Below are 16,158 nucleotides of genomic sequence, written 5' to 3'. Positions count from 1 at the left end.
ATCTCATACTGCCCATCTTAATCTTTTATTTGTATTGGTCAGTCCTTTTATATGTCCGTACGGTCACTGTGGGGACGACGTTGTCGATGCACTTATTAATGAAGCCACTGACTGATGTGGTAAACTCAATGCCATTGGATGAGTCCCTGAACATATTCCAGCCTGTGCTAGCGAAACATTCCTGTAGCTTAGCATCCGCTTCATCGGACCACTTCCGTATTGAGCATGTCACTGGTACTTCCTGTTTGAGTTTTTGCTTGTAAGCAGGAATCAGGAGGAGTTATGGTCAGATTTGCCAAATGGAGGGTGAGCTTTGTATGGGTCTCTGTGGGTGGAGTAAAGGTGATCTATAGTTTTTTCGCCTCTAGTTGCAAAGGTGATATGCTGGTAGAATGTATACAGAGCGCAGGCTTTTAACATAGCCCCTTACAACCCTGCTATCTTACCCCTACTAGCTAACCACTAGCAGCCTTGAAACACATCACTTATTAGCAGTTCAGCACATCAGCGTTTCTCGTACTGAGACACAAAATCAAGATAAACCTATACCATCATAGTAGACATTGAACGTCTAAAACCAAACTGGCTAAAACTCTGTTGTTGGCCGATGGTAGCTATAGCTAGCCACATGCTAACCTGAGTACTACCATTATTAATGTTACTAGCAGCAGTAACAGTAAATCCAGGTATAATGGCTAACACAAACATTGGCTACCATGATATCCTGCAAGTTCTATCGGCCAATAAACAAAACTCTTTGGGTACTTTAGTATCTACTCACCCGATTGGCCTCAATCACCGAAGCCACCAGCAGGCTGTTTCTCTCTTGACGCCAAAGCCGCAACATAATGTTGGTATAGGAATTGTTGGTAAATGTAATTCAAATTGTGAAAATATAAATGTTTTTTATAAACTTTTGCATAATGATTGTTTAGATGGAATATAATCCCTTGACGTTGTTAGATTTGTGGAATATATATCATGCAATCTTTCTTTTAAGTAGTAGCCTACCTGTTGGTGCTTGGTCGTTGTAGCCTATCCTTCTCATTTCACTTTGAATTCCATCATTTTAATGCCATCTTCCATTGATTAGATCATCTCCTAACTTGCTTTGCCACACATGGAGGCTCTATGACTCTAGTGCCACTTTGATGACTTGTGATTGGCCGACAACAACAACAAGCTACACGCGCCACTCTGCATAGGCTATTCTCATTGAACAGTTGCGACATACTGTTAACGTTTTATCCACAACTCTCTGTCCATCGCTGTTTTAACCTACTGTGAAGCCAAAATGTTCCCAAACTGGAGATTTAAACGATTATGGTTTATCGACCCCACCACCCACCATTGTACAGAACTAGTTCCCGGCTGCGCCTCACAAAAGGATAGTTTGAAATGCGCCAGTTAAGATTCAAATTTTGATTTCAATGTGCTCTAGTTTTTTTAACGGAAAAGCTTACAATGCTTTTTCAGCTCAGATTTTCTCAAGCGGCAATGGCATACAACGGAGCGAAGGCATAGCCTGAACCGAACCGAGGTTCCTGTACTGAACGGTTCCCATTTGGTAGAATACATTGAGATGTTCTAACAATAATCTAGATAGCTATAGTTGATTTGATTTGATTGACACGTCGATTACAGAAGACCAACGTATATGGCCTAACTCTGAACTGTATGCCAGGCAGGGGTGTAAAGTACTTAAGTAAAAATACTTTAAAGTACTACTTAAGTCGTTTTTTTGTTGTATCTGTACTTTACTTTACTATTTATATTTTTGACTACTTTGAGATTTACTTCACTACATTCCTAAAGAAAATGTGGTACTTTTTACTCCATACATTTTCCCTGACACCCAAAAGTATTAGTTACATTTTGAATGCTTAGCAGGACTTGTCTAAATTGTCTAATTCACACACTTATCAAGAGAACATCCCTGGTCATCCCTACTGCCTCTGATCTGGCGGACTCACTAAACACATGCTTCGTTTGTAAATTATGTTGTTGGAGTGTGCCCCTGGCTATCTGTAAATAAAATAAACTAGAAAATGTGGCCGTCTGATTTGCTTAATATAAGGAATTGGAAATGATTTATACTTGTACTTTTACTTTTGATACTTAAGTATATTTTAGCAATTACATTTACTTTTGATACTTAAATATATTTAAAACCAAATACTTTTAGACTTTCACTTTTACTTGAGTCATTTTCTATTAAGGTATCTTTACTTTTACTCAAGTATGACAATTGGGTTCTTTTTCCACCACTGATGCCAGGATATGCCCCAGTACACATGTTACTGTGCATCTGCAACACATTAGAGCTGCGTGATTCTCACTTTGAATACATTACAATGTTTTAATAACTCATCAAGCAAACTGTACATATCTGCCATACAGACTTTACATTCTGTCAGTGTTATAAACAAAGGAGCAGTTCCAGCACTCATCACAGCACACATCAAAGCTGAGCTGCCATGAGAGATTCCCACAATGTCTTTTGTGTCAGTGTGAGTGACAGGAGACGCACGCCTCTGTCAGATCCCATCATCAACTCCTGCTTCCGCATGCAGAATATCAGAATATCTGCTTCTCACAATGATAGATGTTACCAGGGCAAAGACTTGTGGCTGAGTCTCAGAGAGTCATGTCCTAGTTAGTGATAAGAATTCCCACGAAAATGTTGTCTTAAACAATTCAGTCCCACTCCCACTGGCTCCATCAAACAGTCGCCTCTCCTTGATGACTTGGAGCGATTAACAATAACAAATACTAGCCAAGGTTTTGGTTTATCAGAGAGAAGTAGCCCTTGGCACTACCTTAATCAGTCCTAATAGAAAATAAAGTGTTTCAAGTACCTCATCTGTTTCTAATCAGAGGACGAGGGGTTACCTTAAATGCACCAAATTGTACTCTGTAATTCACGTTAATGAGCTAGTTACGTTACAGCGATCATTTTCTCAGATAGGAGGTTTGAGGAGTAACAATAGGATACTACTCTTAATGGCAACTACAATTTTTACATTTACGTCATTTAGCAGACGCTCTTATCCAGAGCGACTTACAGTTAGTGAGTGCATACATTTTTTTTTTTCATTTCATACTGGCCCCCCGTGGGAATCGAACCCACAACCCTGGCGTTGCAAACGCCATGCTCTACCAACTGAGCTACACTTTACATTATATTGCACCAATTTATCATGGTGTTAGGGGGATTATGTCTCTATCTTCATAGATAATGGCATATCATGACAAGAACATTAGGAAACATAATGCTTCTGAATTGTGTGCTGTTGTTAGTGTTACAACTATAAGGAGTGTAGTAGTATTACAACTATAAGGAGTGTAGTAGTGTTACAACTATAAGGAGTGTAGTAGTGTTACAACTATAAGGAGTGTAGTAGTGTTACAACTATAAGGAGTGTAGTAGTATTACAACTATAAGGAGTGTAGTAGTGTTACAACTATAAGGAGTGTAGTAGTATTACAACTATAAGGAGTGTAGTAGTATTACAACTATAAGGAGTGTAGTAGTGTTACAACTATAAGGAGTGTAGTAGTGTTACAACTATAAGGAGTGTAGTAGTATTACAACTATAAGGGAGTGTAGTAGTGTTACAACTATAAGGAGTGTAGTAGTGTTACAACTATAAGGAGTGTAGTAGTGTTACAACTATAAGGAGTGTAGTAGTGTTACAACTATAAGGAGTGTAGTAGTGTTACAACTATAAGGAGTGTAGTAGTGTTACAACTATAAGGAGTGTAGTAGTATTACAACTATAAGGAGTGTAGTAGTGTTACAACTATAAGGAGTGTAGTAGTGTTACAACTATAAGGAGTGTAGTAGTGTTACAACTATAAGGAGTGTAGTAGTGTTACAACTATAAGGAGTGTAGTAGTGTTACAACTATAAGGAGTGTAGTAGTGTTACAACTATAAGGAGTGTAGTAGTATTACAACTATAAGGAGTGTAGTAGTGTTACAACTATAAGGAGTGTAGTAGTATTACAACTATAAGGAGTGTAGTAGTGTTACAACTATAAGGAGTGTAGTAGTGTTACAACTATAAGGAGTGTAGTAGTGTTACAACTATAAGGAGTGTAGTAGTGTTACAACTATAAGGAGTGTAGTAGTGTTACAACTATAAGGAGTGTAGTAGTGTTACAACTATAAGGAGTGTAGTAGTGTTACAACTATAAGGAGTGTAGTAGTGTTACAACTATAAGGAGTGTAGTAGTGTTACAACTATAAGGAGTGTAGTAGTGTTACAACTATAAGGAGTGTAGTAGTATTACAACTATAAGGAGTGTAGTAGTATTACAACTATAAGGAGTGTAGTAGTGTTACAACTATAAGGAGTGTAGTAGTGTTACAACTATAAGGAGTGTAGTAGTGTTACAACTATAAGGAGTGTAGTAGTGTTACAACTATAAGGAGTGTAGTAGTGTTACAACTATAAGGAGTGTAGTAGTGTTACAACTATAAGGAGTGTAGTAGTATTACAACTATAAGGAGTGTAGTAGTGTTACAACTATAAGGAGTGTAGTAGTATTACAACTATAAGGAGTGTAGTAGTGTTACAACTATAAGGAGTGTAGTAGTATTACAACTATAAGGAGTGTAGTAGTATTACAACTATAAGGAGTGTAGTAGTGTTACAACTATAAGGAGTGTAGTAGTATTACAACTATAAGGAGTGTAGTAGTATTACAACTATAAGGAGTGTAGTAGTGTTACAACTATAAGGAGTGTAGTAGTGTTACAACTATAAGGAGTGTAGTAGTGTTACAACTATAAGGAGTGTAGTAGTGTTACAACTATAAGGAGTGTAGTAGTGTTACAACTATAAGGAGTGTAGTAGTATTACAACTATAAGGAGTGTAGTAGTGTTACAACTATAAGGAGTGTAGTAGTATTACAACTATAAGGAGTGTAGTAGTGTTACAACTATAAGGAGTGTAGTAGTGTTACAACTATAAGGAGTGTAGTAGTGTTACAACTATAAGGAGTGTAGTAGTGTTACAACTATAAGGAGTGTAGTAGTGTTACAACTATAAGGAGTGTAGTAGTGTTACAACTATAAGGAGTGTAGTAGTATTACAACTATAAGGAGTGTAGTAGTGTTACAACTATAAGGAGTGTAGTAGTGTTACAACTATAAGGAGTGTAGTAGTGTTACAACTATAAGGAGTGTAGTAGTATTACAACTATAAGGAGTGTAGTAGTATTACAACTATAAGGAGTGTAGTAGTGTTACAACTATAAGGAGTGTAGTAGTGTTACAACTATAAGGAGTGTAGTAGTGTTACAACTATAAGGAGTGTAGTAGTGTTACAACTATAAGGAGTGTAGTAGTGTTACAACTATAAGGAGTGTAGTAGTGTTACAACTATAAGGAGTGTAGTAGTATTACAACTATAAGGAGTGTAGTAGTGTTACAACTATAAGGAGTGTAGTAGTGTTACAACTATAAGGAGTGTAGTAGTGTTACAACTATAAGGAGTGTAGTAGTGTTACAACTATAAGGAGTGTAGTAGTGTTACAACTATAAGGAGTGTAGTAGTGTTACAACTATAAGGAGTGTAGTAGTATTACAACTATAAGGAGTGTAGTAGTGTTACAACTATAAGGAGTGTAGTAGTGTTACAACTATAAGGAGTGTAGTGTGTTACAACTATAAGGAGTGTAGTAGTGTTACAACTATAAGGAGTGTAGTAGTGTTACAACTATAAGGAGTGTAGTAGTGTTACAACTATAAGGAGTGTAGTAGTGTTACAACTATAAGGAGTGTAGTAGTGTTACAACTATAAGGAGTGTAGTAGTGTTACAACTATAAGGAGTGTAGTAGTGTTACAACTATAAGGAGTGTAGTAGTGTTACAACTATAAGGAGTGTAGTAGTGTTACAACTATAAGGAGTGTAGTAGTGTTACAACTATAAGGAGTGTAGTAGTGTTACAACTATAAGGAGTGTAGTAGTGTTACAACTATAAGGAGTGTAGTAGTGTTACAACTATAAGGAGTGTAGTAGTGTTACAACTATAAGGAGTGTAGTAGTGTTACAACTATAAGGAGTGTAGTAGTGTTACAACTATAAGGAGTGTAGTAGTGTTACAACTATAAGGAGTGTAGTAGTGTTACAACTATAAGGAGTGTAGTAGTGTTACAACTATAAGGAGTGTAGTAGTGTTACAACTATAAGGAGTGTAGTAGTATTACAACTATAAGGAGTGTAGTAGTGTTACAACTATAAGGAGTGTAGTAGTGTTACAACTATAAGGAGTGTAGTAGTGTTACAACTATAAGGAGTGTAGTAGTGTTACAACTATAAGGAGTGTAGTAGTGTTACAACTATAAGGAGTGTAGTAGTGTTACAACTATAAGGAGTGTAGTAGTGTTACAACTATAAGGAGTGTAGTAGTATTACAACTATAAGGAGTGTAGTAGTGTTACAACTATAAGGAGTGTAGTAGTATTACAACTATAAGGAGTGTAGTAGTGTTACAACTATAAGGAGTGTAGTAGTATTACAACTATAAGGAGTGTAGTAGTATTACAACTATAAGGAGTGTAGTAGTGTTACAACTATAAGGAGTGTAGTAGTATTACAACTATAAGGAGTGTAGTAGTATTACAACTATAAGGAGTGTAGTAGTGTTACAACTATAAGGAGTGTAGTAGTGTTACAACTATAAGGAGTGTAGTAGTGTTACAACTATAAGGAGTGTAGTAGTGTTACAACTATAAGGAGTGTAGTAGTGTTACAACTATAAGGAGTGTAGTAGTATTACAACTATAAGGAGTGTAGTAGTGTTACAACTATAAGGAGTGTAGTAGTATTACAACTATAAGGAGTGTAGTAGTGTTACAACTATAAGGAGTGTAGTAGTGTTACAACTATAAGGAGTGTAGTAGTGTTACAACTATAAGGAGTGTAGTAGTGTTACAACTATAAGGAGTGTAGTAGTGTTACAACTATAAGGGAGTGTAGTAGTGTTACAACTATAAGGAGTGTAGTAGTATTACAACTATAAGGAGTGTAGTAGTGTTACAACTATAAGGAGTGTAGTAGTGTTACAACTATAAGGAGTGTAGTAGTGTTACAACTATAAGGAGTGTAGTAGTATTACAACTATAAGGAGTGTAGTAGTATTACAACTATAAGGAGTGTAGTAGTGTTACAACTATAAGGAGTGTAGTAGTGTTACAACTATAAGGAGTGTAGTAGTGTTACAACTATAAGGAGTGTAGTAGTGTTACAACTATAAGGAGTGTAGTAGTGTTACAACTATAAGGAGTGTAGTAGTGTTACAACTATAAGGAGTGTAGTAGTATTACAACTATAAGGAGTGTAGTAGTGTTACAACTATAAGGAGTGTAGTAGTGTTACAACTATAAGGAGTGTAGTAGTGTTACAACTATAAGGAGTGTAGTAGTGTTACAACTATAAGGAGTGTAGTAGTGTTACAACTATAAGGAGTGTAGTAGTGTTACAACTATAAGGAGTGTAGTAGTATTACAACTATAAGGAGTGTAGTAGTGTTACAACTATAAGGAGTGTAGTAGTGTTACAACTATAAGGAGTGTAGTAGTGTTACAACTATAAGGAGTGTAGTAGTGTTACAACTATAAGGAGTGTAGTAGTGTTACAACTATAAGGAGTGTAGTAGTGTTACAACTATAAGGAGTGTAGTAGTGTTACAACTATAAGGAGTGTAGTAGTGTTACAACTATAAGGAGTGTAGTAGTGTTACAACTATAAGGAGTGTAGTAGTGTTACAACTATAAGGAGTGTAGTAGTATTACAACTATAAGGAGTGTAGTAGTATTACAACTATAAGGAGTGTAGTAGTGTTACAACTATAAGGAGTGTAGTAGTGTTACAACTATAAGGAGTGTAGTAGTATTACAACTATAAGGAGTGTAGTAGTGTTACAACTATAAGGAGTGTAGTAGTGTTACAACTATAAGGAGTGTAGTAGTGTTACAACTATAAGGAGTGTAGTAGTATTACAACTATAAGGAGTGTAGTAGTGTTACAACTATAAGGAGTGTAGTAGTATTACAACTATAAGGAGTGTAGTAGTGTTACAACTATAAGGAGTGTAGTAGTATTACAACTATAAGGGAGTGTAGTAGTGTTACAACTATAAGGAGTGTAGTAGTATTACAACTATAAGGAGTGTAGTAGTGTTACAACTATAAGGAGTGTAGTAGTGTTACAACTATAAGGAGTGTAGTAGTGTTACAACTATAAGGAGTGTAGTAGTGTTACAACTATAAGGAGTGTAGTAGTGTTACAACTATAAGGAGTGTAGTAGTATTACAACTATAAGGAGTGTAGTAGTATTACAACTATAAGGAGTGTAGTAGTGTTACAACTATAAGGAGTGTAGTAGTATTACAACTATAAGGAGTGTAGTAGTATTACAACTATAAGGAGTGTAGTAGTGTTACAACTATAAGGAGTGTAGTAGTGTTACAACTATAAGGAGTGTAGTAGTATTACAACTATAAGGAGTGTAGTAGTATTACAACTATAAGGAGTGTAGTAGTGTTACAACTATAAGGAGTGTAGTAGTGTTACAACTATAAGGAGTGTAGTAGTATTACAACTATAAGGAGTGTAGTAGTATTACAACTATAAGGAGTGTAGTAGTATTACAACTATAAGGAGTGTAGTAGTGTTACAACTATAAGGAGTGTAGTAGTATTACAACTATAAGGAGTGTAGTAGTATTACAACTATAAGGAGTGTAGTAGTATTACAACTATAAGGAGTGTAGTAGTATTACAACTATAAGGAGTGTAGTAGTGTTACAACTATAAGGAGTGTAGTAGTATTACAACTATAAGGAGTGTAGTAGTATTACAACTATAAGGAGTGTAGTAGTATTACAACTATAAGGAGTGTAGTAGTATTACAACTATAAGGAGTGTAGTAGTGTTACAACTATAAGGAGTGTAGTAGTGTTACAACTATAAGGAGTGTAGTAGTATTACAACTATAAGGAGTGTAGTAGTATTACAACTATAAGGAGTGTAGTAGTATTACAACTATAAGGAGTGTAGTAGTAAGTAGAAGTATAGGTCGTCTATAACAGGACCAATTCTCAAAATCAGTCAAACTTGGCCTGTTTGCAATTATTTATCAATTTCTGTCTGCCAGATCTCCTTACACAATAACCAAGGTGAAAGTTAACAGAAACTTCTGTCTAGAATCCCTCCTTCCCCTTTCTGCTCCTAGTGAAACTGTGTGAGAGGGGAACTTAGTTATGTTAGTTCAGGTCAGGTCTTTTCGCAACAATGTTGGCTACCTGGAAGAGTCCTGTCAGACCATAGGATGGTGAAATCTGCTGAGGCTGCACTTCATATTCACCGGAGTGGAGACTTAGTCATGCAACTTTTCTCGGGTTTCCCAACACTTTAATCACAAGGGAAAGCAGTTTCACCTCCTCTTTTACCCAGTTCTCTTTTTCCAGATGCACTTAGAGGTGGAGGAAGGTTTGACGTGTCTATATAGTATTAGTATAGTATTAGACTTGGGTGTGTAATTTGAAGTCCAGAGTTTAAACACTAGTGGACGTATTTCAACAGTATTAGACTGGGTTTGTAATTTGAAGTCCTGAGTTTAGTGGAGAAGTTTCTCAACTGTATCTGTAAGAAAGAGATGAACAAACATGGTTGGACAATACCAGCAGCCTCAAGCAGGGAGAAAACAATAATTTTTTTCAGCTGTTAGACTTAACATGAAATACTTGTGATGTATTGGGAGGGAAATCTGGGCCATCCATGCAGTAAAGTGAAGCTATGCGGTTTCATTTTATCAATGTAAAAAAAGATGTGTAATCAAATTTTAAATTAAATGTAATATGCACATATTCAATTGAGCATAGTCCATCTCTTTGACACTGACGTATTTCACTCAGTCACAGCAACCCATGAAGTCGACTTGGTTGGACTTCAAACAATTATATTTTTTTGCTGTGTGTTTTGATTGACAGGTGAAAGCAGGGCAGTGATCATAGAAGACGGAGCTGGCGTCTGTAAGGATATGTTAGCATCATCTGCCTACACAGAGTTTGTTTCCAGTTGTTTCCAGCTGTGTTTTGTACCCAATGGGAGTGCCATCCTTTTTAGTGTGTGAGAAATGGTGGGCTGGGCTCTCTATTCAGGAATGATATGCTTTATTATTTTGGTGTGCACAATTTCTTTGGTTTGCTTTGCTTCCTTGCCTACTGTACCTTGTCTGACAGACCCCAAACTGGAAAGACTGTTTGGGATAGTTGTACAATCATCAACATTTCTACATTCGTACCAGACCAATATTTTCCTTCAGCAATTGTTGGCCTCCTTGATGAACAACTATGGGATAGTTTCAGGGTGGCAATAATCAAGGGTTTCCTTATATACTACCAGCAAAATGACCTAATCCAAGTTGCTGTAGTTGAATATCATGATTCACAGCATATGGAAGTGCCAGTCTAGTTGATCACATGACAACTGTAGATATAGCCGGATGTGGGTCAGGGGACAGAGAATTGGGGGCGGTAGGGAGGGATGGATCGTGGGTGGTTCTGGGAGTACACTGACCCCACTCAGCAGTCCCATTGGCCCAGCCATTTCCTCCCATATGTTCCTAGTTATCATTGTCATATTGCTCCCTCCGCTTCCCAAGTCATACCAGCTGTCAAGGAACTAAGGCTGGGAGCCCGATCTTTATGTGGGATGAGAGGGGGTTTAGATCTACTCTACTGTTGTAAAAACTAACCACACATTGCCAGACTTTGGCTCTGAATTCTCAGGTGACCCCTGGAACTGCCCAGGGGCAGCGGTTGCATTTAAACCAGGCAGGGAAAACAAGAATCAAGATGGTCACATCATGCGTTCTTCCTCTTGTGCTGCTGTGTGAGAGTACTCCATGCACTACCCTGGGACTCCTACTGTAATCATACAGATCTGATGTAGATCATGCCTTTGATCTCAGTGACAGAAATGTTTACAGTACAATCCCCAGAGATTGGAAAGCTGCCGCGGTCATCCCCCTCTTCAAAGGGGGTGACACTCTAGATCCAAACTGCTACAGACCTATATCCATCCTGCCCTGCCTTTCGAAAGTATTCGAAAGCCAAGTTAACAAACAGATCATCGACCATTTCGAATACCACCGTACCTTCTCCGCAAAGCCTATTCCCCCTCAGGAGACTAAAAAGATTTGGCATGGGTCCTCAGATCCTCAAAAAATTCTACAGCTGCACCATCGAGAGCATCCTGACTGGTTGCATCACCGCCTGGTATGGCAACTGCTTGGCCTCTGACCGCAAGGCACTACAGAGGGTAGTGCGTACGGCCCAGTACATCACTGGGGCAAAGCTCCCTGCCATCCAAGACCTCTATACCAGGCGGTGTCAGAGGAAGGCCCTCAAAATTGTCAAAGACTCCAGCCACCCTAGTCATAGACTGTTCTCTCTGCTACCGCACGGCAAGCGGTACCCGAGTGCCAAGTCTAGGTCCAAAAGACTTCTCAACAGCTTCTACCCACAAGCCATAAGACTCCTGAACAGCTAATCATGGCTACCCGGACTATTTGCACTGCCCCCCACCCCATCCTTTTTACGCTGCTGCTACTCTGTTAAGTATTTATGCATAGTCATTTTAACTCTACCCACATGTACATATTACCTCAACTACCTCAACTAGCCGGTGCCCCGCACATTGACTCTGCACCGTTACCCCCCTGTATATATAGCCTCCCTACTGTCACTTTATTTTACTTCTGCTCTTTGTTTTTCTCAACACTTTTTTTTGTTGTTGTTTTATTCTTACTTTTTTTGTTTAAAATAAACGCACTGTTGGTTAAGGGCTGTAAGTAAGCATTTCACTGTAATGTCTGCACTTGTTGTATTCGGCACATGTGACCAATAAAATTTGATTTGATTTGATTTGATGCAATCCGGTTTCCGAGCTGGTCACGGGTGCACTTCAGCCACGCTCAAGGTCCTAAACGATATTATAACCGCGATTGATAATAGACAGTACTGTGCAGCCGTCTTCATCGACCTGGCCAAGGCTTTCGACTCTGTCAACCACCGCATTCTTATTGGCAGACTAAATAGCCTTGGTTTCTCAAATGACTGCCTCGCCTGGTTCACCAACTACTTCTCAGATAGAGTTCAGTGTGTCAAATCGGAGGGCCTGTTGTCTGGACCTATGGCAGTCTCTATGGGGTGCCACAGGGTTCAATTCTTGGGCCGACACTTTTCTCCGTGTATATCAATGATGTCGCTCTTGCTGCTGGTGACTCTCAGATCCACCTCTACGCAGACGACACCATTTTGTATACATCTGGCCCTTCATTGGACACTGTGTTAACAAACCTCCAAACGAGCTTCAATGCCATACAACAATCCTTCAGTAGCCTTCAACTGCTCTTAAACACTAGTAAAACTAAATGCATGCTTTTCAATCGAACGCTGCTAGCACCCGCCCACCCGACTAGAATCACCACTCTCGACGGGTCTGACCTAGAGTATGTGGACAACTACAAATATCTAGGTGTCTGGTTAGACTGTAAACTCAACTTCCAGACTCACATAAAGAATCTCCAATCCAAAGTTAAATCTAGAATCGGCTTCCTATTTCGCAACAAAGCCTCCTTCACTCATGCTGCCAAACATGCCCTCGTAAAACTGACTATCCTACCGATCCTTGACTTCGGCGATGTCATTTACAAAATAGCCTCCAACACTCTACTCAGCAAATTGGATGTAGTCTATCACAGTGCCATCCGTTTTGTCTCCAAAGCCCCATACACTACCCACCACTGTGACCTGTACGCTCTTGTTGGCTGGTCCTCACTACATGTTCGTCGTCAAACCCACTGGCTCCAGGCCATCTATAAATCACTGCTAGGCAAATCCCCGCCCTATCTTAGCTCATTGGTCACCATAGCAGCACCCACCCGTAGTCTGCGCTCCAGCAGGTATATCTCACTGGTCATTCCCAAAGCCAACACCTCCTTTGGCCGCCATTCCTTCCAGTTCTCTGCTGCCAATGACTGGAACGAATTGCAAAAATCTCTGAAGCTGGAGACTCTTATCTCCCCCAATAACTTTAAGCATCAGTTGTCAGAGCACCTTACCGATCACTGCACCTGTACACAGCCCATCTGAAATTAGCCCACCCAACTACCTCATCCCTATATTGTTATTTAATTGGCTCTTTTGCACCCCAGTATCTCTATTTGCACATAATCTCTTGCACATCTAGCATTCCAGTGTTAATACTATTGTAATTATTCTGCACTATAGCCCATTTATTGCCTTACCTCCATAACTTGCTACATTTGCACACACTGTATATATATTTTCTGTTGTATTTTCTGACTTTATGTTTTTTTCTTTACCCCATATGTAACTCTGTGTTGTTTTTATTGCACTACTTTGCTTTATCTTGGCCAGGTCGCAGTTGTAAATGAGAACCTGTTCTCAACTGGCTTACCTGGTTAAATAAAGGTGAAATAAAAAAAAAATAAAAAAATAAATAGAGGTAGTGGTATGAAGGAGGAGCCCATTTCAGCCAAACTACTGTAACACATTTATTAAATAATTCAATTTGAATAGGACAAGGTTCAGTCACTGTTAACCTGCAATAACAATTGCCCAAAAGGACCATACAAATTATACTTTTGCTTGTTCAATGAAGTACAATAAGTACAATAAAATGTCAGGATATGTCCACGTTTTATAGAGGGAAAGGGATAGAAGAGCAGTGTAGAGAAGTGTAATAATATTATGCCATTTAGCAGACACTTTTATCCAAAGCGACTTACAGTCATGTGTGCATACATTTTTACGTATGGATGGTCCCGGGGATCGAACCCACTACCCTGGCGTTACAAGCACCATGCTCTACCAATTGAGCTACAGAGGACCAGTGTAGAGCAGTGTAGAGCACTGTAGAGCAGTGCAGAGCAGTGTAGACCAGTGTAGAGCAGTGCAGAGCAGTGTAGAGCAGTGTAGAGCAGTGCAGAGCAGTGTAGAGCAGTGTAGAGCAGTGCAGAGCAGTGTAGAGCAGTGCAGAGCAGTGTAGAGCAGTGTAGAGCAGTGGAACTGAAATTATTTGATATAATATTCATGTGATGTGGAGCTCTCGTCAGACAGAGAACGCAGTTACTCTAAGTGTCTTCAGTTGGACTGAATGATCAGGCCTCTCTAGCGTACTGATTCACTGCCATGCAATACGTGTTACATCCAATTATCTGCACAGTGTCAAAGATTATACATCAGCCCCTATCAAGTGCAAGTAGCTTTTTAGCATGGTCTTGTACTCAATTTAATGACAACTTCAATTGGGCAGATATTTGTAATGGGGTTCACAAAGGTATCTTCTCATCTTCCATTACAACCTCATCAATCTTTGTATAATCTCAGGATGAACGTATTTGTACAGTGTGAGGAAAACCAGCTTTGAGAATGGTGATCCATCATTGGGGAGGGTCAAGATCTGTGTAACTTAATAGAATTGTGTCAAATCACAAGGTGGACTAACCGACAAAATGAGCAAGTAGACCGTCTTTATCTAAGCAAGACTACCCCTTGCGCTTGACAATGCAACAACAAGAATTCACCCATCCCTGAGCGTTATAGAGGTGAACGGCCCACCGTGCTAACGACCTTTTGGAAAGTATCAGTTTTTGTTAACATAAGATCGTGTAATGATGCTTAACTTTTCCATGTGAGCGTATCACTTCCCCCTCGTTCCATTTGACGTTATCCAGAGAGGTGTTTTTAAGGTTTATTATTGTTATGGAGAAGCAGGTAGGACATTGAAAGCGAGAACAGGAGACAAGGTAGGGTGTCAACTTAGTTCCTATCCACAGGGTAGTGTCCCCTTACCCTTACCGAAAAAAACAGTTATTCTGGCAAACAGTTGTGGCAAATCTTAGGCCAATTTGCTTCAAATTTGCAACAACTTGTGAACTTCTGGCAAACAATTCTGGGAAGCTTGTGGTGAACGTTCTGCTGTTTGTAGCAAATTTGCTGCAAACTCATTATGAATGTGCAAAATAGATGAGGTTTTTGATGACTTTGTGTATAACATAGAACTTTAAATGAAATTGCTTCTCACAGAGAAAGTTAAACTAAACATGCTAAATGTACTTAACTGTACTAAACAACATCTATTCAATGTCTTAACAGATACAAAATAAATCCAACACAACTTTCTTATCTGTCTCACAATGAAAACATTATGCAAAGTGACACAATATCAACCTTAAAATCATCAGCATGCTAATGAAAAAAAAAAGCAAAGATTGAATATTTCCCTGATAAATTGTTCATGAATCTTTTCATGTACTGTAGCTACAACATTTACATGAGAGCAATGTGAACACTATATGGGGATGTTGACCTTAGGATGTTTAAAGGGGCAACTACAGAATTTATACATGAGCCAAGTAATAACTAGGCAATGAGATTTCAACCATTGGATGTTTAAAAGAGAATGAACTAAATTTTTATAATTAAAACAACAAAAATGAAATCAAACCCAGTTCAGAACTATTACCATTTTGAGTGAACTCTGTGGATTGTGGAAGTTCTTCATCAAAAGCTTGATGAACGCATGCATGGAAACAATAAAAAAATAATACAAAAAACGACATTAGGATACTGAAAACAGTTACTGAAAACAGGTAGACTCAGCGGCTAATGGGCGGGTTTGGCTTTGAAAAAACGGCGTCAGCTGTTACAAAGTTGTCTTGATGTTGTTATGCTTCTCAATGAAACTGGTATTCTATATATTTTACAGCAAGGAAACAATGTTTCTGCCTTGTATAAATGCTATATAAACAAACGATTTAGCTAGAATAAACTGGGAAATAAATAAAAAATGAAAAGCTGAAATGTCTTGAATCAATAAGCATTCAACTCCTTCGTCATGGCAAGCGTAAATAAGTTCAGGAGTAAAAATGTGCTTAACAAGTCACATAATAAGTTGCATGGACTCACTCTGTGTGCAATAATGGTGTTTCACATGGTTTTTGAAATACTACCTCATCTCTGTACCTAATAATAATAATATGCCATTTAGCAGACGCTTTTATCCAAAACGACTTACAGTCATGCGTGCATACATTATTATTATTATTATTTTT

The sequence above is a fragment of the Coregonus clupeaformis genome, chromosome 40 (assembly GCF_020615455.1).
Source record: "Coregonus clupeaformis isolate EN_2021a chromosome 40, ASM2061545v1, whole genome shotgun sequence".
NCBI classification, from domain to species: domain Eukaryota; kingdom Metazoa; phylum Chordata; class Actinopteri; order Salmoniformes; family Salmonidae; genus Coregonus; species Coregonus clupeaformis.
Note: the sequence above shows the minus strand (reverse complement) of the source record.